The sequence below is a fragment of the Pipistrellus hanaki genome (assembly GCF_964339955.1).
Source record: "Pipistrellus hanaki genome assembly, chromosome: 17".
NCBI lineage: Eukaryota > Metazoa > Chordata > Mammalia > Chiroptera > Vespertilionidae > Pipistrellus > Pipistrellus hanaki.
The window spans coordinates 43246271-43267647 of NC_140519.1; the positions used below are offsets into that span (position 1 = coordinate 43246271).

General features: G+C 43.1%; 2 long non-coding RNA genes across 2 annotated transcripts in view; both read left to right on the plus strand.

Annotated features, from left to right (window-relative positions):
• The window catches only part of LOC311612057, a 35229-nt gene extending 24022 nt beyond the window's left edge, over positions 1-11207 (plus strand). Inside the window, exon 5 of the long non-coding RNA XR_014793214.1 lies at positions 11088-11207. This is a non-coding gene — a long non-coding RNA (uncharacterized lncRNA). The remainder of the gene's footprint in view (positions 1-11087) is intronic.
• A 557-nt stretch (positions 11208-11764) lies between these two features.
• Positions 11765-16242, plus strand: LOC311612055. Its single transcript, XR_014793212.1, has 4 exons — positions 11765-12189; positions 12758-13080; positions 14988-15111; positions 15827-16242. It is a non-coding gene; the product is annotated as an uncharacterized lncRNA (long non-coding RNA).
• The last annotated feature ends 5135 nt before the right edge of the window (positions 16243-21377 follow it).

A 21377-nucleotide genomic window follows, 5' to 3' on the forward strand; every position in this document is an offset into this window, starting at 1 on the left:
TAATGCACATGGTGACGATTTCTTAATAACTTAAAAAGCTATTATGATGGAGTGAGGAGAAGGAATACAATAGGCCTCACCTCTTGCAAAAGGAGGGAAAAAGCCCTTGTTAAAATCTTTTATAGGAGGCTCAGTAGAACTGCTAGCTGAGACCTGATCACCAGTTTCTAGGGGGAAGTAAACTGTGTGTGTGTGTGTGTGTGTGTTTTAAAAAAAAAAAAATCAAACTCACACTACCTCTAAGTGCAACCAGAAACACAACTCTAATATTAGCTAGAAATAGTAAAATACTCAGTAAGCCAAAAATTATAGAGACCAGACCCGGAAACCTCCAAACACTCATATGTACAGCACACCCGGCAAGTATTTTTACAGCCAGTATGCCATCTGCCCTTTCAAACAGCACCGCATTGGCGGAGCAGCAGACTTATGCCCTTTCAGCTAGATGCCAGAGTTTGCAGAGTTTCCAATTCTTTGTTATCATACGAGAGTTTAGAATAAAAAGAATAGTCTGACAAGCTGTAAAGGTCAAAACAAAGAGCTTCTATTTCATCTGAAGAAGAGAAAGCTAGAGGGGACTACATATTGTTTAAAAATTCTTAGGCCCAGGGGAAAAAAGAGAACTCTGACAAATTTCACTGTCTCTTTGATTTGTTCTATGGAATGGAGGAAACATTTCTAAAGAAGAAACGTGCCGTTAAATCATGTGTCTGAATCGTGGTAGCCTAGGTGAGTTGGCATTTCATCACGGGTAGGGCCATGCCGGGTGGAGGCGACTCTGGCCTCTCTCTCTCTCAGTTTGCATTTCTGACATAGACTTGTCCTATTAGGTGGGACTTCCTTGGTTCTGAGACCTTTCACGCTCATGCCAAGCCATTATGCATTCCGTCCTTGGCCACTCTCCTCTGGGCCCACTTCCAGTTCCTTCACACAGTTTTTAATCATATTCCGTGACTCCTGGCCACTCACCGCTCCTGCAGATTTCCTCATTTTGCCTCTGAAGTCCGGCAGTTTCTCTCTCTCCAGTGACCATCTTTGTTTTTCTGAAACCTAAGGATATTATTTTCATTGATTTTTTTTTTTTAGAGACAGTGGAAAAGAGGGAAAGGGAGAGGGAGAGGGGTAGAAAGAGGGAGAGGAAGAAAGAGAGGAAGAGGAAGAGGGAGAGAGAGAGAGATATGTGAGAGAGAACCAGTTATTGGTTGCCTCCTCTACCTGCAACCAGATGCATGCCCTTGACCAGGAATCGAACTTGAGACCTTTCCATGTGTGGGCAGACATTCTAATCACTGGGCAACACTGGCCAGGGCTGAAATCATGTTTTATTGAGTTGCACACTTGAAACCTGTGTGGTTTTATTAATCAATGCCACCCCAGCAAATTTGATTAAAAAAACAAAAAACAAAGGAAAAGGGATCCCTCTTTAACACAATATCCCACACTGTATGTGAGTGTTACATAAGCTGAGAAGGACCATAGGTGTAGGAAGGTGTGTGTATAGACTCTTGTGCTCTCCTTCCTCTAATTTCTGGGAGGGTGTTCTTTTCTTGCCCTCTTCCAGTTAGTTGGGATCATGTGACTAGTTTGGCTGTTGAGCTGTGTCATGTCTGTCTTACTGGATGAAGCATGGAATGACTGGTGAGACTAATGCTTTCTTCCCCGCTGGATAGAACAAGGGGACAATAGTCTTGATGAGACGTTGACAAGAGAGTGGCACCTTGTCAGGCTGCCCGGAGTGCTGCCTGGACCTACAGCGGATGCTGTGACTGAGAAATGAACTTTCGCAGGATTTTCAATTACAGAGACTTAGGAGTTGTTTGCTTTTGTGCAACACTTAACCTGCCCTGGATTATTATTCTATAAGAGAATAATGCCTTTCCTTCCCCTCCTGTTCTTAAAACAGTGGAACTAGGCGGATGCTCTGGGTGGATAGAAGGGGCTCCCAGCGCTAAGCCTCATGGAGCTGCAGGGAGCCGGTCCCCTGTTCTGTGCCCACAGGAAGTGATGCCCTGTTGTGATGGCTCGGGGTTGTCTCCCTCTCTTAATGAGCAGTTTTTGTTATTGTCCTCGAGAGGCAAAGCTGCAGGAGCAAAGGCCACGGCTTTAATGATAAATGCCTCCTCAAACATTTCTAACCTGAGAATACAATAAGCTAAGACCTTGTAAATGAATGTGGCAGCCAGCTGCAAATGTCAATTCTGCTATTGTTAAAGTCAAATACAGTGTTTGAGGAAACATTGGCCTGAGCCCAGTCTCTCCCCCCCCCCGCCCCCCCCCCCCCCCCCCCCCCCCCCCCCCCGCACATTCATAATTAGTTCCCAGCAGCAAGCTCTGGGTCAGGAGGGTCAGGGCCCCGCTCCGCCAGAAGGCAGAGAAAACCCTCCCTGTGGCCACAAGACAAGATCCTGGGGACCCTGGCTGCGGGGGCCGCCCCCTTGCCCACTGATGGTGAAGGCAGCTTTCCTGGCAGATGCCCCGTTCACCTCGGTGTTCAGGGAGCGTCTTTCTCTTCGGTGGGATCAGTTAACTGGGGTGGAGAGGCTGAAGTAAGGAAGACGGAGGCTGCGATTTCAGAACTCAGATGGCAGATTTAACCAGTATCAAAGCCAAAAAGATTGTTTACTTTTTATAAAAAAATTAAACTAACGGTCCTAGCTGGGTGGCTCAGTTGATTGAAGCATCTCCCATATGCTGAAAGGCTTGGGGTTTGATTCCAGTTGGGAACGTATGTGAGGCAGATGATCCATGTCTCTCTCTCTCTCTCTCTCTCTCTCTCTCTCTCTCTCTCTCTCTCTATCAATAAACAAATCCTCCTGTGAGGACAGAAGAAAAAAGATAAAGGGACATAATTTATGTACCTTGTTCATATTCTGGAGCACAGCACTGACTAATGAAGTCAATTTATTTGAGGGTTTCTTAATTTGATTATTCTGCAACTTGAGGGTGGCAGTTGCTGAGTCCTCTGCCACATCCGCTTTGATCTGCCTTGGATTTATTTTTTATAACATCTATTTCTTTTTTTCCTCCTCCTCCTCCTCCTTCTCCTCTTCCTCCTCCTCCTCCTTCTCCTTCTTCTATCCCAATGGCAGAAAAAGAGGACTAATGATTTCTATGAAGCCAGCACTTTTTTGTGTGTGTCAAAGTGCTGGCAAACACAACACATTTATCTCAAGAAAGAGCATCTCTCTGTCCATTGTGATTTGGGGCTCTGTAACTTGGACACTGGGATCACTGAGGGCGGGGCTACACTAACTCTCTCGGCAGAGCCAATTTACCAGTGACAGATATCTGCAGGTTCAATTTCTGAACAAACCTTGACTCTAACCTCATGCCTTCAGACTCATCCCAGAATAACTCTCACAGGCTGTGGTATTTTGTGGAAGAGCCACACTCAAGGGGCCAAAGAGCCACATGTGGCTCACGAGATGAAATCTGTTACTTCTCGGCCTCACACTTTTATCTTCTTTCTAAATATATAATATCTTAGTGATTTTTTATTTTATTTTAATATATTTTATTGATTTTTTACAGAGAGGAAGGGAGAGATACAGAGAGCTAGAAATGTCGATGAGAGAGAGACATCGATCAGCTGCCTCTTGCACACCACCCCCTACCGGGGATGTGCCCGCAACCCAGGTACATGCCCTTGACTGGAATCAAACCCGGGACCTTTCAGTCCGCAGACCGACACTCTACCACTGAGCCAAATTGGTTTCGGCTATCTTAGTGATTTTTTATAAGAGAATGGGAGAAGGATAGAGAGTTAGAAACATCAATGAGAGAGAAATATTGATTAGTTGCCTTCTTCCACCAGACCCAAGGTCTCCACCTAACTCTGGGGACACTCCCATACTCTTTTTAAAAAATATATATTTTATTGATTTTTTTTTAATAGAGAGGAAGAGAGAAGGATAGAGAGTTAGAAACATCGGTGAGGGAGAATCATCAATCAGCTGCCTCTTGCACACCCATGCCCGCAACCCAGGTACATGCCCTTGCCCAGAATCGAACCCGGGACCTTTCAGTTGCAGGCTGACGCTCTATCCACTGAGCCAAACCGGTGTCGGCGACACTTCCATACTCTTGCCAGAAGTGTGTTTGTGTACGTTTATGCATGTGTGTGAATGGGTGTGAATGTGCCCAGAGAAAGACGTGAGGGTGCAGGATTCCCTGGTACTTTCACCTGGTGCAAACTTTTCCATGTTCCTCTTTCATCCATACGCATTCAGAGTCTCATGGAATGTGTGATCCTAGAGAATCCCAGATGCTAGAAACATTCTCTGGTGTTAGAACTCCAGCATATGGAAGTGCACCTGTCCAGATGAAAATTCCTAAGAGTTAAATGCATCAGCTGAACAAACTGCATGCAGTTCAGATGCTCTCTGAGTGAAACACTTCTGTGTGTCCAAAGCCCAGGAGTCCCAGTATAAATAAACCCAATAGTATAGTTCCCTAATATCATTATTTCTCGTTAGAAACTTCAATGTTCTGGCCTTATGTGAAAGCAATTCTTAGAGAATGTGTGTGTATAACAAAAATGTTCTAAGAATTTATCATACTGCAACTGCCCTTTCAACTTGTTTTGATGATGTAAGTAAAATAGGGAAAGAAAATGACAAACTTTCCTGGAAATTGCTTTGATGCAAGGTTTAGGTGGACATAGAACCCATCTTTTAAAAAAGCTAAAAGAAAACATAATAGTCATAAGAGCCAAATCCTTGCCTTCTTGGAGAAAGTCTAGAGCAGTGGTTGGCAAACTCATTAGTCAACAGAGCCAAATATCAACAGGACAATGATTGAAATTTCTTTTGAGAGCCCAATTTTTTAAACTTAAACTTCTTCTAACGCCACTTCTTCAAAATAGACTTTACCAGACTGTGGTATTGTGTGGAAGAGCCACACTCAAGGGGCCAAAGAGCTGCATGTGGCTTGCGAGCTGCAGTTTGCCAACCACGGGTGTAGAGTGATGAAATGTATATCCTAAGCTTTGGATTGTTTGTATGAAAATATAAAGCAATTTGATTAGGATACAATATGTTTCACATCTCTTCCCCCTATCCTTCTTTTTATTTTCTCCCTTATCAATTTTGACATGACTAATCATTCATTCATTCTTCTTTCACGCATTCATTTACTACTAAGAGTGAGTTAGAAGCCTATAGTATTTAAGGCACTATGAAATTCCTTTCCTGAAACATGTCCAGTTGGGATCGATGAAATAGATATCCTGATGAGTAGTATTTTCTGGGTAGTTTTTCAGTATTATAGGTCTGCAAAATTCCAGTAGACTCATTCACTTTTATTAAAGGTTTCAAGTATTTTTCTCCAAGTCTGTTAAAGGTAAAAAAAAAAATTCTTAGCCAAGTTGGGGTTGGGGTTTCTGTTCTAATATCTGATATGTTTAAAACGTCATTCCTGGCTTCTGGAAGGATCATTAGGAAGTTAAAAACATGAGCTCTGAAGTCAGGCCACCTGGATCCAACTCTGGCTCTGCCACTTTCTATCTGTATAATGTTAGGCAAGTTACTGAGCTCTTTTACATCTCGATTTTATTGTCTATAAAGTGTGAACGATCATATCTGACTCACAGGGCTCTTCTGGGCACTAAATGAAGGCCCTAAAAAGTACATAGTACAGCACCTGAACCATTTTAAAAAATATATATTATATATATTTTATTGAGATGCTCTATCCACTGAGCCAAACCGGTTTCGGCACCTGAACCATTTTTGACTATATGAAGTACTTTGATAGTTGTCAGTTTTTGTTGGTGTTGTATAATGCAAGCCGGGCCTTTGATTTCTATGCTGATTTGATAGCATATTGGATAGTCTTTGTTTTTCCACTAATATGGCACATGATGTTTGTTTGGATAATCTAGGGACCATGTGTTAACTATTTCTAAAGCTGAAGGGCGGAGCTATAGAATCCATGGGCCCTCCATCCCACCACTGAAGACTGGAAGGGTTACTTCTTACGGCTGTAAGAATGGATGCCCAAGGATTTAGGATCCAGAAATCTAGCCTCTTCCTTATTTTTACTGCCAGTCCCTTGCCTCAGCACTGTGTCCAAAGTCTAAAACGCAGAATCCCAGGCCTACAGCAGACCAGCCAAGGCAGAATTTTCAGGAGGAAGGACAGAGTTCAGATACCTGCACTTTAAACAATTACTCTGAGTAGGTGATTTGAGTCTGAGAGCGAGGCTCCCCAGATGGGCACAGACAATCCTGGCAGCAGTCCTGTTGGTGCCACCATCAAGGGTAGGATTTATTGGCTTTCTTTGTTTATTCACTTTAGTGATGGGCCTCCCAGCTGCCAAGTGGGTAACAGGAAAGTGGAGCCTAAGGAGTGGTAGACTGGGGGAAATCAGGATGGTACTCCCCATGGGTACAGTCTTTGACAATCACAGCAAAAGCAATAAAGTATTATTTGAAGGAGTGGAAATTACACTGGTGTACTTAATATCCACTCACTATTTGCTTGAGCATTAGGTACTAGCAAGCATACATTGTTTGCAGGCAAGCATAAATTGTCTACAGTTCCTGATGCCCCCTACTTCTTGTCTGCCAGCCCTACCCCAGTCCTATTTCTGTAACCTTCATCTTGCAATCTTTGTAATCAGTGGTGAAATGTTGGAAAAATATAAAGAAACACACACACACACACACACACATGCACACACACACACACACACACACACACATATATATATATTCATCCAATGAATATATATATTCATTGTTGCTTTCTAAGTTTTTATTTTTGCATGTGCTTTATTGTGTATATGATAGATAGTATAACATATATATTTATAAATGATCATACATACATTCATGTGATACATTGCTCCCTTTTCTTTAACTGATTGTCTACACCTCCAGAATTTTTTATTATCATCTTGACCTTGCAGCAACCTGATACCCTCTTCCATCTGTGGCCTAACTCAAGTCATTCTGTACGTCCTTCTGAATTTTGAGACACAGAATGTGTATATTCTTAGTTCCTTGACCCTCTACCAATTAAATATCAGAATATCCAGAAATCATTCAGCAGCCAATACCTGTCTATACATATAAAGTGCAGTGTGTATATGTACAATCCGGAGTCATTTAATTTCTATTTATGTTGGGCTCTTTTTGGTCCAAGGATCATTTTTTTTAAATAATTGATCTAACTTTATACCAGTTGGTTACGATTTCCAGGACATCCTTGTCATCGACATAAATCATCTCATTTCAGCAGCTACAGTAAATAATTGGGCTCCGGAGACACCGTTTTCCATTTTTCTCTGCAGAGAGCTCCCCCCAACCTCTGGCTTCTCCCCTGGGTGTGTGGAGTGATGGTGCCATTGCCTCTGGCCTTTTCATTTATTATTTATTTAATTTACTTCAGGACTCAGAACAAATTGGAATTGGCAAAAAGAGAGAGAGAGCGAGAGAGAGGCTGTGGAATGATAATGTCCCAGGTTCCCAGGATTACCAGAAACTGTAGGAAGAGCCGAAACGAGAAAGAGAACAAGAGAAACACAACATGAAATACAGTTTCAAATCAGAACACGTAAAAAAATACTTCTGACCAAACGAATTTTTAGGTCTCAGTAAGAGAAGTTTGGTTTAATAGTTGTTGTTTTTTTGGTTTGCTTTGTTTTTATAAGTTAAAACACAGCCTCAGTAGCTAAAAGGCCAGGGGAGTGCCGACGTGGGCCAGGAGTTCTATCAGGAATGAAGCCTTGCAGTGTGCCTCCCTGGGGCTAAGCTTCTGCCCTCTAAGCCGCCATTTTTGGGCAGTAAATTTGCACGGATTGATTACCTTGCCTGGTCCCTTGGGCAAAAAAGGGTTAGCTCACTGCTAGGCTATAATAAAGCTTTTTTTTTTTTTTTTTTTTTTTCCCTTCTGGTTGATGAAATACTTTTCAGCTTTTGCACAAATATTAATTTGCTGTAATAGAAATTGATTATGATCAGTAATTTTTATCACGACAACGTTCTTCTTGGACCAATTCTCCCCTCCAAAATGGAGGAGAGGCAGAGCTTTTACATGATTTGATCCCAATTGATAACAAGTAATATTGCACCCAAAGGAAGCCTTAAAGTTCCTATCAGGTCCAGTAATCATAAGAGACTAAATAAATTGTGTCTTTCTTCCTCTCTCTCTCTCTCTCTCTCTCTCTCTCTCTCTCTCTCTCTCTCTCTCACACACACACACACACACACACACACACACACACACTATCCAGAATTTTGGACTTTCAATGGATCTTAGAGGTCATATAGCCTATAGCCTGTTGATGTATAATCTTGGGCACAATAACAGGTAAGGACTATTAATTTTTTTCCTAATCCTCACGTGAGGATCTGCTCATTGATTCTAGAAAGAGAGAAAGGAGAAAGGCAGAGAGAGACAGAGAGTTATCAGGCCTTTTTGAAACATCAGTGTGAGAGAGAACATCCATCATTAGCCTTCTGAACATGCCCGGTCTGGAGATCAAACCCACAACCTAGATATGTGTGATGACTGGGAATTGAACCTGCAACCTTTCAGTAGATGGGACAATGCTCCAACTAACTGAGCCACACCAGCCAGGTTGGTAGGTACTATTATTATCCATATTCTTTAGATGAGGAAGCAAGACTAGAAGAGTGAAATAATTTGCAAAATCACTTAGCTAGGATTCCACCCCAGACCTAATTCTAATAACTCTCCTTAACCACTATGCTAGATTTGCCTTTTAGGTCACATTTAAGCTCATGCCATCTATTTGAAAGAATTAGTTATCTATTGCTGTATAACAAATCATCCCCAAATATGAGCAATAATGCCTTGTTTTCTTCCATGGTTTCTGTGGGTCAGGAATTTTGGAGTGTGCTGAGCAGACAATTCTCATTAAGGGTCTTCCATGAAGTGGCAGTCAGATGTTGACTGAGGCTGCAGCTATAAGAAGGCTTGGTTGGGCTGGAAGATTCATTTCCAAGGTGGCTCTTTTCTCATGCCTGGCAGATGGATGCTGTGTGCTGGCCCGGGGCCAGCTTCTGTTCTCCATGTAGATATCCCCATGGGGCTTTTGAGTGTCCTTACAACATGGTGGCTGGCTTCCCCCAGAATGTGCGATTCAGAAGATCAAGGCTGAAGCAGTAGTGCCATTCATGATCTAGCCACAGAAGTAACATACTATTACTCCCACCACATTCTATTGTTAAGTATGTTTTTGTACTCTTAAGTCTTTAAAACTAGGTAAACCACAAATGGTATATTTGGTTGTCTCAAGTTACCAGGTTATTTAATTGCCCCAAGGCTTGGATTCCAGAATATAGAAGCATAACAGGCAGTAAGCTGTTCTTCTCTTAACCTTACCTCAGAAGTAAGCTCTAACACCCAGGCCAAACAGAATATGAATCAATGAAGACCTTGCATCTCCTACTTACTCCTGTTACCACTGCTTCATAGTCATGTTTAATTGGTAGAATGTCAGATAATTGCTCTTTACTGGAAATTATCATACATCAAGTTCAATTTTTCAATTAATTCTGTAAGTTTAGGATAATGCAGTGAGGGTTTTGAAATAGTCTCCTTTAAATTTCATCATTAATGTGAAACAATAAAAAGAATTATATCTTGAGCGGGAACTACATGACCATAAAATACTTCCCCAACCAAATCAAGCAGCTCTGGAATAAGAGAGAAGAAGAGTTCATTTGTCAAGTGATGGATTGTTTTTGTCATTCGGGTAGCTGCCTGATGATTTCAGGACACAAGTCTTTAGCGGTTAGGATTCCAGAAAGGTATTCAAGACAGATTTATATTCATAGGCACCCAAAAAGTATATTTGTTTTGTTGTTGTTGCTGCTGTTGGAGATTTTTTTTGGCATTTAAGAAGAGTCCAATATCAATGGACACTTCTTAATTTCTATGATCCTAGATTTTTAATCTCTCCTAGAAATCCAGGGCAATAATACAACTAATAAAAAAGTATGGCTTGAATTATTATGATAAGACATCCTTTATTATAAATTTACAGACTCAGAATCTCTGGTCATTGAACCGCTGGGTTAAAGACTAAAGAAGGCAGCTAGAGCTTAGTTCTCAAAGTTGCAGCGAATGTAGTGTCCTACACACTGAAACACCACAGTCAAATTTCTTTCTCTCTTAACAAGCCTCCTCCAGCCATGAAATCCCCTTTGCGCTGCTGCAAACCCAATGTAAAAAGGAGAACAGGTTTAGATATTGGAAAACCGTAAGCCATTACCTACTTTATCACTCATATCAAAGACACGGAAAAGATAGCACATGTACAATTGATGGATTATCCTCATCATGAAAGTCTGGCGATCCCCGTTGGGTTTTCAAACAAGGCATTTAATAACCACTGCCTTGTTAAAAGGTGGAAAATGATCTGGCTAGTGGCCTGATAGGACGAGATTTTATTGATTTTACCGAGGCCCTTGACTTGGAAGATCACAGGCTCCTTAAGGGCAAACTTAAAAGGAAGCATTAAGATGGATGTGTAATTACCTGTGTGACGGATGTCGTTCTGTAAACATGAGAATTGGGGAGCTTCTCCTTTGGGTATCAACCGACGGGGAGGAAAAGACCATAGGTGAAGTCTCATTTCAACCACTTTCAGTCCTTTTGCATATTTATGAATTAGCTTTGTTCTATGAGAAGTCCTGGGTACAGTTGGTTTTTAAGAGATACACTTTTTAAATTTTAAAATTGGCTTATAAGGATGAATAAATAGATTGTTAAACACCAGAACAGCAAAATGGTGTTTCAAATACTACTGGGGGGGGGGGGGGGAGAAGGGAGTAGGAATAACTTTATAAATGCCTTTAGCTGTCGTGATTCTGAGTGTACCTGGGAGTGCAGCTCTCTGAAGACGGGGGCTTCCCCAGGGGCAGGGCCGAGAGTATCCCAGTATATGTCCTCATTTCTAAAGCAGTTTGATTGAGGTTTGGACTACATATAGCCCAAAGGATATCAACGATATGGTGATCAGAATTCACGACTTTTAGTGCTTAAAATTCGGATTTTAAGAATTCTGAGATCGGAAAATTTCCTCTAGAACATTCACACTAATTCATTCTTCTATAGGCAAGTGGTACAGCATCTTGGCAAACATGCTAACAATTATTTTGTGCTGCATGAAAAGAATGTATATGGCAACCCACGGCTCTTTCATGTCACCGCTCTGGGAGAAGCAGACTACCCTTTCTACAAGTAAGTTGTATTCATTCCTCGTCCCTCTCCTTTTCTATCTTCTGGACTTGTTTATTTTATTTTAAATATATTTCTATTGATTTCATAGAGGAAGGGAGTGGGGGGGGGGAGAGAAATATCAATGAGTAGAGAGAATCATCGATTGGCTGCCTCCTGCACACTCCCTACTTGGGGATCAAGTCCGCACCCTGAACATGTCCCTAGGCCTGGCTGGTGATCAGGGCAATCAGGTTCCTCACCCTACCTCCCAGCCTCCTCCTTTCTTTGCTCCCACATCCGCTGCCACCCACCCCTGGTTCCCGTCCCAGCCTAGGTGATCGGAGCCTGCCTTCTGGGGGAGGGATGGAGGGAGGGAGCTGGCCCTCAGACCCCCTGGGAAAGGGGCCATGTTTACTGCCACTCACCCCAGTTTCCCATCCCAGCCTAGGGGCTCAGCCCCCATCAGGCGATCAAGGCCTGTGGGTTGGGGACAGCTACTGATATTTCAGGAGTATCCAAATTCTGAGGCAGGAATGGAAGATCTAGTATGTTAAATTATATAATAATACATTTAAAAGATTTGACCCCATAGATGTTTTTCATGAATATGGGCAGGTTGGGTCTTTCAAACACAATTCGTGTTAAACACTCCTGCCATGTTAGTGGAAATGGCTTCCTACTTTGCTCTTCACGTGACCCGCTTGGTTCTCAAGAAAGGGTTTTGAAAGCCATTTTCTGATTCTTGACAGCTGTGGCCTCTTCCAGGCGGCCAGGTGGAACTCCACCTTTCTACATGCACTCCCTGCTCGTCTGACTCCGTGCCGGGGAGGCCGCTTGTCCTTTCTGCAGGAAGCCTCGATTTTAGAGACGGAAGAGACCCGGGGCCTTCGTTAGCAGGCAGGCTTCCAGCGGTTTCCAGACCCTGTGTGTCCCCCTCCCATAGGGCAGACGTGGTTTTCATGCCCAAGAAGTTGGAGGAAGCAGCATCATTAGTCCGGTAAGTGGGTCGCAGGCGCTGAGTGGAAGCCCAGTCTGGCCTTGTGAGGTACAAAGCTGGGGTTCTCCTGGGCATGTGGACATCGGGGGGGGGGGGGGGGGGGAAGGGGTCCCAGTGGGGAGCTCAGGGTTCCCCTTTGCTCTGAACAATCTGGATCTCATTTCAGTGTGGGGAGGGGCCTGGCTGGGGGAGGAGCAGCTTGGACTTGGTAGTAGGCAATCTTAATGGCTTAAATGAGGGAATTTTAGAAATGCCTCTAATAAAATACATGCCACACATCACATGCTCACAAGGCCATGAACTGCGTGTGTGTGTGTGTGTGTGTGTGTGTGTGTGTCCTTTTTTGGCAGTGGAGTGGGTGTGGAGTGTGAAATTGCACACAATTTACGTTGTCATTTCTGCAGCACATCCAGGGAAGTATCTAGGTGTTTCTCCTAATATCTCCGCCGCAACATCCAAATCATAGTCTTTCCGTGTTAGCTGAAAGCATTAAAACCAGAAATTACCATAATAGTGCTATTTACCCCTCATTTATGGAACTACTAGTGTTATTTTTCTTTTCCCCTAGGGACTTTACAGAATGCATTTCAACCAGCAGTATTTTTGGTCTGGCCGATGAAACTCAATTGTACTTAAAACACACAGCTGGGCATTGTGTCCAAAGACGAAACCAGCAGGCTTGTCATTTCACAAAAGGGGCTTCCAGAGGTCGCCATCCCTGTAATCGGAGAGCGTTTCGTGTGGGGTGGGAGGCTGTGGACCAAAGCCTCATTTCACAGCTAATCATCTCCATGTGCTCATGTAACTGGACCAGTGTTTCCATGAAGACCACACGTTTCCCCAGCACATGGAAGAAATCCCGCTTCATTTTGTGTAAAAACAGGCCTGAATGTAGGGGGTGAAGGGGGTACCAACCCTGAGAGAGCTGCTTAGTCGGAACCAGAATGTTGGGGGGGGAAAGTGGAGTGTGTTGGCCAGGCCACAGGGTCACTGCGCTATTGACCCCGGTCTGCTGGGGATGCTCTTAGGCGGGCTCACTAATGAGACCTACGCAGAAACGTCTCAAGCATCTTGCCCTCTCATTACTTTTTTTTTTTTTTTCCCTTTCCTATTTGTCTAGGGCCGTGGTTGGCAAACTGCAGCTCGTGAGCCACATGTGGCTCTTTGGCCCCTCGATTGTGGCTCTTCCACAAAATACCACGGCCTGGGCAAGTCTATTTTGAAGAAGTGGCGTTAGAAGAAGCTTAAGTTTAAAAAATTGGGCTCTCCAAAGAAATTACAATTGTTGTAACTGTTGATATTTGGCTCTGTTGACTAATGAGTTTGCCCACCACTGGTCTAAGGTATGTCAAAGATAAAATTTAAAATGATGGGTTCGGGGCATCTTCAGACTGAAATGTATACATTTCATGGAAAAAAAGTTAGTCAAGCAAGAGAGACCTTTTCTATGATCAGAAAGAAAGCAGTTCAAATACCTACTAGCCGAAAATGGAGTAGGTCCGGTTCATAAGGTGTTCTATGGAGTATTAGGAAAGCTTTCTACAATCGCCTCCAGATATTCGAACAGTCCTATAAATGGCGCCTTATCAGTGCTCATCCCAGTAAATCAAGGCACTGTGGTCATTGGAATACACTGCCATCTCTTTCTACTACCGTCCCATGCTTTGAATTCTGTACATGTTGGGCATCACATTTCCTCAGTTAGGTCACAGTCCACATGTGTAAGAACTTGTCTTATGCATGCACCTGCGCGCGTGCGCGCGCGCGCGCGCGCGCGCGTGTGTGTGTGTGTGTGTGTGTGTGTGTGTATGTGTGTGTGTGTTTCATTTTGAAACACTAAAACAATGAAAACAAGGCCTCTGACTCGCCTTCCCTAGGTTCCTTCCTATCACTCTCTATCACAAAGGGTATTATTTCCCGTGTCGTCTAGCCAATACATGGCATGAAATGTGAGTTCTTAAGCAATGGATTTTCTTAAAGATGACAGGAAAATCTAGGTTCAGCCAGGAGAATTTCTACTGAGAGAAAATAAAAGTACAGATATGTAAAAATAGATGAAAAGAAAGTGGATCTCTTAAAGAATTCAGACATGGGTCAGGGGGAAGGCGGGGGGCGGGGGGGACACAGACACCATCTTGAATTTGGTAGGATGTTATTTTCTGCTTCTCAAATATGTATTTTGTAAGTGGAGCAGCATTATGTGTGTGCAATCATTGCATTTCTGCTTTTAAGGCTTCTGCTACAGTTATGTTTGCTTTCTGAAGAAATTGGTGGAAGGAAACCTGGGAAACTCTCACAGTGTTCTCTGCAGGATTCCAAAAATAAGGGAGGTCTTTTAGAGGTGCAGTTTGACTTCAGGTATTAAAGGGTAGGCATTGGCTCTAATGCATTGCGACCCTTTAGTCCGATGGTCTATCCACTGAACCAAACCAGCTGGGACAAAATTTTCCTACTTTTTAAACACAAATAACTAAATTGAATTTTTCTCCATCAATCATCCATTTTTTTTATGATGGCTCCCCATCATCCTAAGACGGAATCTCTCCCTCACCTAAAGGGCAAATAAGAAGTGATTAAAACAATTGTTTTCTTGTATCAGCTTCCCCATTTTTTTTTTATCCTCATCTAAAAATTTTATCCTCATCAAAAAATACATGTGCTGGGGAAATGTGTGGTCTTCATGGCATTTATTTTTTATCCCTCCTCTAAAAATTTTTAGATGTTTATACAAAACTCTTCAATTAATATCATTTATTAGATCTTTCGATAAATCGGCTTCTATTGCATTATATTTCTAGTGTTCTAAAATCTAGTGTTTGGAGCTGAGTCTGTCATGGAGACTGAAGATTTGCATATTTGTTATAGCCTGAAAGCTGTGCCTTTTTATCCGGGACCCGGGCTCCTCTTATATGCCAACTCCGTGTAGGTGTGAGGCCTGCAGACTTAGTGGAAAGTGTGTGGGCTTCTAGAAGTAATATCTGTAACGGGTACAGGAAGGAGTTTGTGCAGTAATAATACCCTTGCCAGGCCTTTTTTTAAAAAAAATTTACACTCAATTGTGTGAGCTTGTTATTTGAGCAGTTGATTTACAGGTTTGAAAATATATAGCATTTTGTTCCAAATTTAAGCGCATTCAAGACGCTTTAAATCTGTGCTGTCCAATATGGTAGTCGTCAGCTAAGTGTGGGCACTGAGTGCTTGAATTGTGTGGCTAGTCCAAATTGAGGTATACTATAACTCTGAAAATACATATTCGATTTCAAAGGCTTATTATGAAGAAAGAATATAAACATCTTGTGAATATTTCTTATATTGTTACATGTTGAAATGATAATATTTTAGATATAGTGGGTCGAATAAACTATATCATTAACATTAATTTCACCCATTTCTTTTCACTTTTTGAAAATGTGGCTACTAGAAAACTGAAACTCACACAGGTGACTCACATTTCTGGCTCCCGTTTCTATTTCTGTTGGATCGCGTTGCTCTCAATTAACATGTCTTCTCTTCTTTCATTAGCTCTAATGTTTAAATATTTTGAACTTTAAAGAAAGACTGGTGGTTTTTTTCCACAAATCTGTGGAAAGAAATTCTTCATTTGTTTTTTCTTCAAAATATTTAACTTATTTTTCAGGTTGTGTTATGCCTTTGGGCCTTTGCTCTCACTTGTTCTTCTGTTTGGAATGCCACTGCTGCCAGCCAAAGTCGGGGAAACCCCACGCATTTTTCAAGACTTGTCTCAAGTACCACTGTGGTATAAGATCTAAAACAAAGGCCTGGCCCAGCTGGCATGGCTCAGTGGTTGAGCATCAACCTATGCCTAGGAGGTCACGTTTTGATTCTCGGTCAGGACACATGCCCAGGTTGCGGGCTGGATCCCCAGTGGTGGGCGAGACAGCCGATCAATGATTCTCTTTCATCATTGACGTTTTTATTTCTCTCTCTCTCCCTTCCTCTCTGAATTCAATAAAAATATATTTTTTAAAGCCCTAGCCGGTTTGACTCAGTGGATAGAGCATCGGCCTGTGAACTGAAAGATCCCAGGTTCGATTCCGGTCAAGGGCACATGCCTGGTTGTGGGTTTGATCCCCAGTGGGGGCTTGCAGGAGGCAGCCAATCAATGATTCTCTCTCATCATTGATGTTTTTATCTCTCTCTCTTTCTTCTTTCCTCTCTGAAATCAATAAAAAAAATATTTTAAAAAATATTAAAAGAAAATAAAACAGATAGAACTGAGGCCTGCTATTATGTGTTGCCTTGTTGCCTGGTGAGATTGGGAGGGCCTCCAATGGCCAAACCCCAACTCCCACTCCCCACTCTGCTCCTGCAGATGAGGTTCCCCAGACCAGTGGTCGGCAAATTCCTTAGCCAACAGAGCCAAATAGCAACAGGACAATGATTGAAATTTCTTTTGAGAGCCACATGTTTTAAACTTAAACTTCTTCTAATGCCACTTCTCCAAAATAGACTCGCCCAGGCCTATTGTATGGAAGAGCCACACTCAAAGGCCAAAGAGCTGAATGTGGCTCGAGAGCCGTGGTTTGCCAACCACTGCCCCAGACTAATCAAGCTCCTTATCAAGGGAACCAAGTGCCATGCCTGCTTATCCTTGAGTGGGAGGAGTCAGCTTCATGGGAGCTACAGAGTGATTAGAACCAGGCAATCACACTCTGCTGTGAGGCCAGGGGCACTGCCTCCCTCGTGCCTGGCTGTTCGCTCTAGTTCAGATTGCAAGTCCCATGTGGCCCTGCATGGCATAGGATGCCCTTCTCTCCCAGCTGTGAGCGTAGTGACTAATGGGCCTTTAATTTCCCCTGCCCAGTGCTGAGTGACCCCCGTCATCCTAGGACGGAATCCCTCCCTCACCTAAAGGGCAAATAAGAAGTGATTAAAACAATGGTTTTCTTGTATCAGCTTCCCCGTTCCCATCTCCTAAGTAGGATTGGCCACCCCCTCCTGTGTCACACTCACCGCGCGCTCCGTGTCACACTCACCGGGCGCTCCGTGTCACACTCACCGTGCGCTCCGTGTCACACTCACCCTGCGCTCCGTGTCACACTCACCGCGCGCTCCGTGTCACACTCACCGTGCGCTCCGTGTCACACTCACCGTGTGCTCTGTGTCTTTCTACCTTGGTAAGCAGACCTCTCGATTGCAGTAGTTTGCTGATATGTACTGTCGATCGAGGCCCCTCTGTTAGAAGCTGAAAGGTGATTTTATAACAATTAGCAACAATTTCTCATGTGTTTTTATATTTCGGGTTCTGGGGATAGATGCCTGGTCAACAGTGGGCACTCAGTAAATGTTTGACAAAGGAGAGAATTTTGAAAACCATTGCATGCTTGATTTTGGTAGTAAAATGTTCCTACTTTTTATTTTATTCTTTAAAATCTATTTTTATTGATTTCAGAGAGGAAGGGAGAAGGATAGAGAGAGAGGGGAGACATCGATGTGCATGTCCTCTGGCCTGGAGGGGCTTCCTGCTTCAGAAGACGGCATTTTTGGTTTATGTATCTCAGCTTCAGTTTATGTCTTTTGTCTGCAGACTCGCCTCCATTTGGAATTAAATTAACTTAAAAAGAGAGCGCAAGTACTTTGTTTGAAAATCTGCTTGGTTTGCCTGGTGATTTAATTTGCAGCTCAGATATGATTTCGGCCTCCCGGTGGGGCGGTGTCTGCTTTGCATTTGCCGGGTGTTGTTTGCCAGGTCCCAGGACGTCACAGGGTGCTGCCGGCAGAATAACAGCAGACCTCGGAAGGGCAGGCCCCCGGTGCATTTCAACATCTGCCGCCATTCTCCTGGCTTCGAGAAGGAAGGGGCACTCTCTGCTCTCCAAAGCGTTTTGCGTTCTTTTGTAAACATTTGCCTTTAGAACATGCTCAGGCTCCACACATGCATCCCCCTTAATTTTTAAACCCACGTGCACTTGGAGGAAAATTGAATCCATGTGCTTGTGATTCGTTTACCCGCAACTCATCAAAATGTTGTTTTAAAAGAGCTAAACTCAAGTCCCCAGGGGCCGAGCAGGTTTTGGACTTGGCCGAAAGCATGAACTTCCCTGGTCATGGCGGAATGTGAGCCCACAGGGTCTGGTGAAACAGGAACCCTCACTCTGGCCAGCATTTGCACTGACTAGCACCTTTCTAGGAGGTTCAGCTACAACGAGGCGACTTCTTAGCCTGCAGCCAGCTTCCTTTGCACCGCTGCTCCGCCTGTCCGGGCTTTAGTCCAAACTGTACGCAGAAAACTGCCATTAAAAGTCGCTCTTTACATTGTCCTGGCCCTGTGGTCGGCAAACTGCAGCTCACGAGCCACATGCGGTTCCTTGGCCCCTTGAGTGTGGCTCTTCCACAAAATACCACGGCCTGGGCGAGTCTATGTTGAAGAAGTGGCGTTAGAAGAAGTTTGAGTTTAAAAAATTTGGCTCTCAAAAGAAATCTCAATCGTTGTCCTGTTGATATTTGGCTCTGTTGACTAATGAGTTTGCCGACCACTGTGCCTAATTAGAGGGATCAGACAATTTTGGGGGAGGGGCCATCTATCTATATAAAAGGTTAATATGCTAAGCGTTCTTCCTTCCATATGGGTAATGACGTCACATAGCAACACCCGGCTTCCTCTCCCTAACTACTACTAGCCTCTTTGCAATTTCTTTCGCCCAGGAACACTTTAGATAGATGGAAACACTTTACCCTGTACCTAAATGTCTGTGAAGCATTTTCCCGTGCCTCATCTCATTTGATCCTCACAGAAGTCCTGGAGGTACATAGGAGACTTGGTGGAATCCTATTTCCTTTTCATTAGCCAGAAAACAGAGATTTAGAAAGTTTAGAAACTTGACCTGACTGAAAAAGAGTAAGAAATGGTGGCCCTTGAAAATAATTTCAGGTTTTCTCACTGTGCAGAATATAGTAAGCCCTGCTGCAATTAAATATTCCACCCTTTGTTCTCCCTGTGTGATCTGCAATAATAACCTGCTTTGTGTTGATATTTACTGCTGTGTTGTTGACAATTACCTGAAAGAGAAGTGGGAGTGCTTCACTGGGCTGGAAATTTTTTAGCTAAATCAGAAAGCAGGTGTAAATAAGCAAGTTTGTTCTACATACATAAAAGGCTAAGTTGACTCATACATGTGCAATTTATATAAAGCTCTTCCTGGCACCAATTGCATATGTGTGTTTCGATCTGTCATTGTTGATGGTGAATTTGGTTGACACTTCTATTATAAAGGGCAAATAGTGATATTAAAATATTCCTTATAATTAATTTCCTTTCAATGTGCACGAATTTGTGCACTGGGCCACTAGTTTATATACATATTTCTGTCTGATTGTGAACTCAGAAAACCATGGAGTTGGCAGGAACCCTGGAAAAATCATTCTCCTGCCTTCAAACAGGCCTCATGAAACTTCTAAACAAATGGTCAAGCTATAATAATTGCCACCATGTTTAATGTTACATATAGCAAAGGCTAGTTCTTATTTCCTTTTGGTCAATTCTGACCAAAGCTCAACAACTCTCAATGCCAGTAACTTCATCAAATTTAGATACAGATGCAAGGTTTGCAAGCTTGCCTCCCCAAACGAAATTCTGGAGGTTCCACTACTGCTTAGATAACAAACTGTGTAGTTGTCCCATCGCACCACTTGGTTCCTGACCACCATAGGAAGCAGCCTGCAAGGAGACACTGTCTATGGTTGAGAGCTGTTCCCTTTGCCTGAGCCCATCAGGAAGGTCAGTTGGAGGCTAAGAGCTGTCAACATCTAGACATCTCAGCTATGAAAATTTCCAAAGCAGTCATCACACCGCCCCCCCCCCCCCCCCCAGCATTTGGGGTTCCATTCTTCCAATACAGGAAATAGAAACACCAGATGTTTCATTGAAAGGTTAGCTTGGTGGCTGAGATGCACAAAGGTGAACGGGAAATTATTAAGCTTCCAACGGGGCTCAGGACTCTGGAAACAGTGTGTTTGCTAATTGGTGGAGGGGCCCCTAAACACCACTGTCCCTGAAAGAATGAGTGAACTTTCCAGTAGATTCTTCTTATTAATGCCAATGAATGTAACTACTCCGAAACGATAGGGACTCATTAGTATCAAGGAGTGTTAGTTGGCACCAAAATGGCATGAGGCATTCAGCTAAATTTCTCCTTTTCCCAGGGCAACCAACCCACTCATTTTGCCTGGGGCTTTTGAGTCTGCAGTCTCCTCACGTTAAACAGTGAATCTGGAACACTTGGGTAGGTTTGCAAACCCTGACAGATGTTTCCTTACAATAACACGTAGGCCCAACATCCCTTGAAAAACCTGAAATGTATGATGTTCTCTCTCTCTCCTGAAACATTCTCCACATTGTTTATTCACCTATTTTATTAAAACCCATACGAAGTACCCTGTTGAACATGGCCCCCAAATAACACTGTCTGGATAGGTTTGGGGATCTAAAGTTTATTTTTATTTTTACCTTAGTCATCAAAGTGTTATATCTGTTTGGTGATGCATCATGGACTAGTTCTCTGCATGATTCTTTTGTGGCATCACATTATGACCTAAACTTCTTATAATAAGTTGATTGGTAAATAGGTTGTTGCTAAAAATAAAAGTACAAGGGGGCATATCACAAGGGCACACCTTTTACAGGCTCTAAAAGACAGCTTTTAAAATCGCCAGAATCGAGAGAACCAAGCTGGTGGCGTAGGTAAACACCCGTTCTCGCTGCCTCCCACAACCACATCAAAATTACAACTAAAATACAGAACCACCACCACTCAGAGCTGCCTGAAATCTGAATGGAAGTCCTACAACTAGAGAAGTAAAGATGAAAGTACATGGAGATAAGTAAGAGGGGCGGAGGCTCAGACAGTCTGGTCCAACACCCATGTGTGGTGTTTTTATTATTTATTTATTTATTTATTTATTTATTTTTTATTGGGAGGGAGATCTGTGTGATGCAGTGGATTTGACTACGGGACCGCTCACCCTGAGTACTGATGGGCATGCTGCTAAAGGTTGACCTTGGGATCTGGCCACACAAAGTAGACTGTTGACATTTTTGCCACCATCTCAGCAGCAGGGTGAATAGAGGTGCTGGAGCAGTTAAGAGCCATTTCTGATTCCCACCAGCAATGGGGGCAAGCTGCCATCCCTATCTCTGCTGTGTCAACTCCTTGTTCCCCACGCCTTCA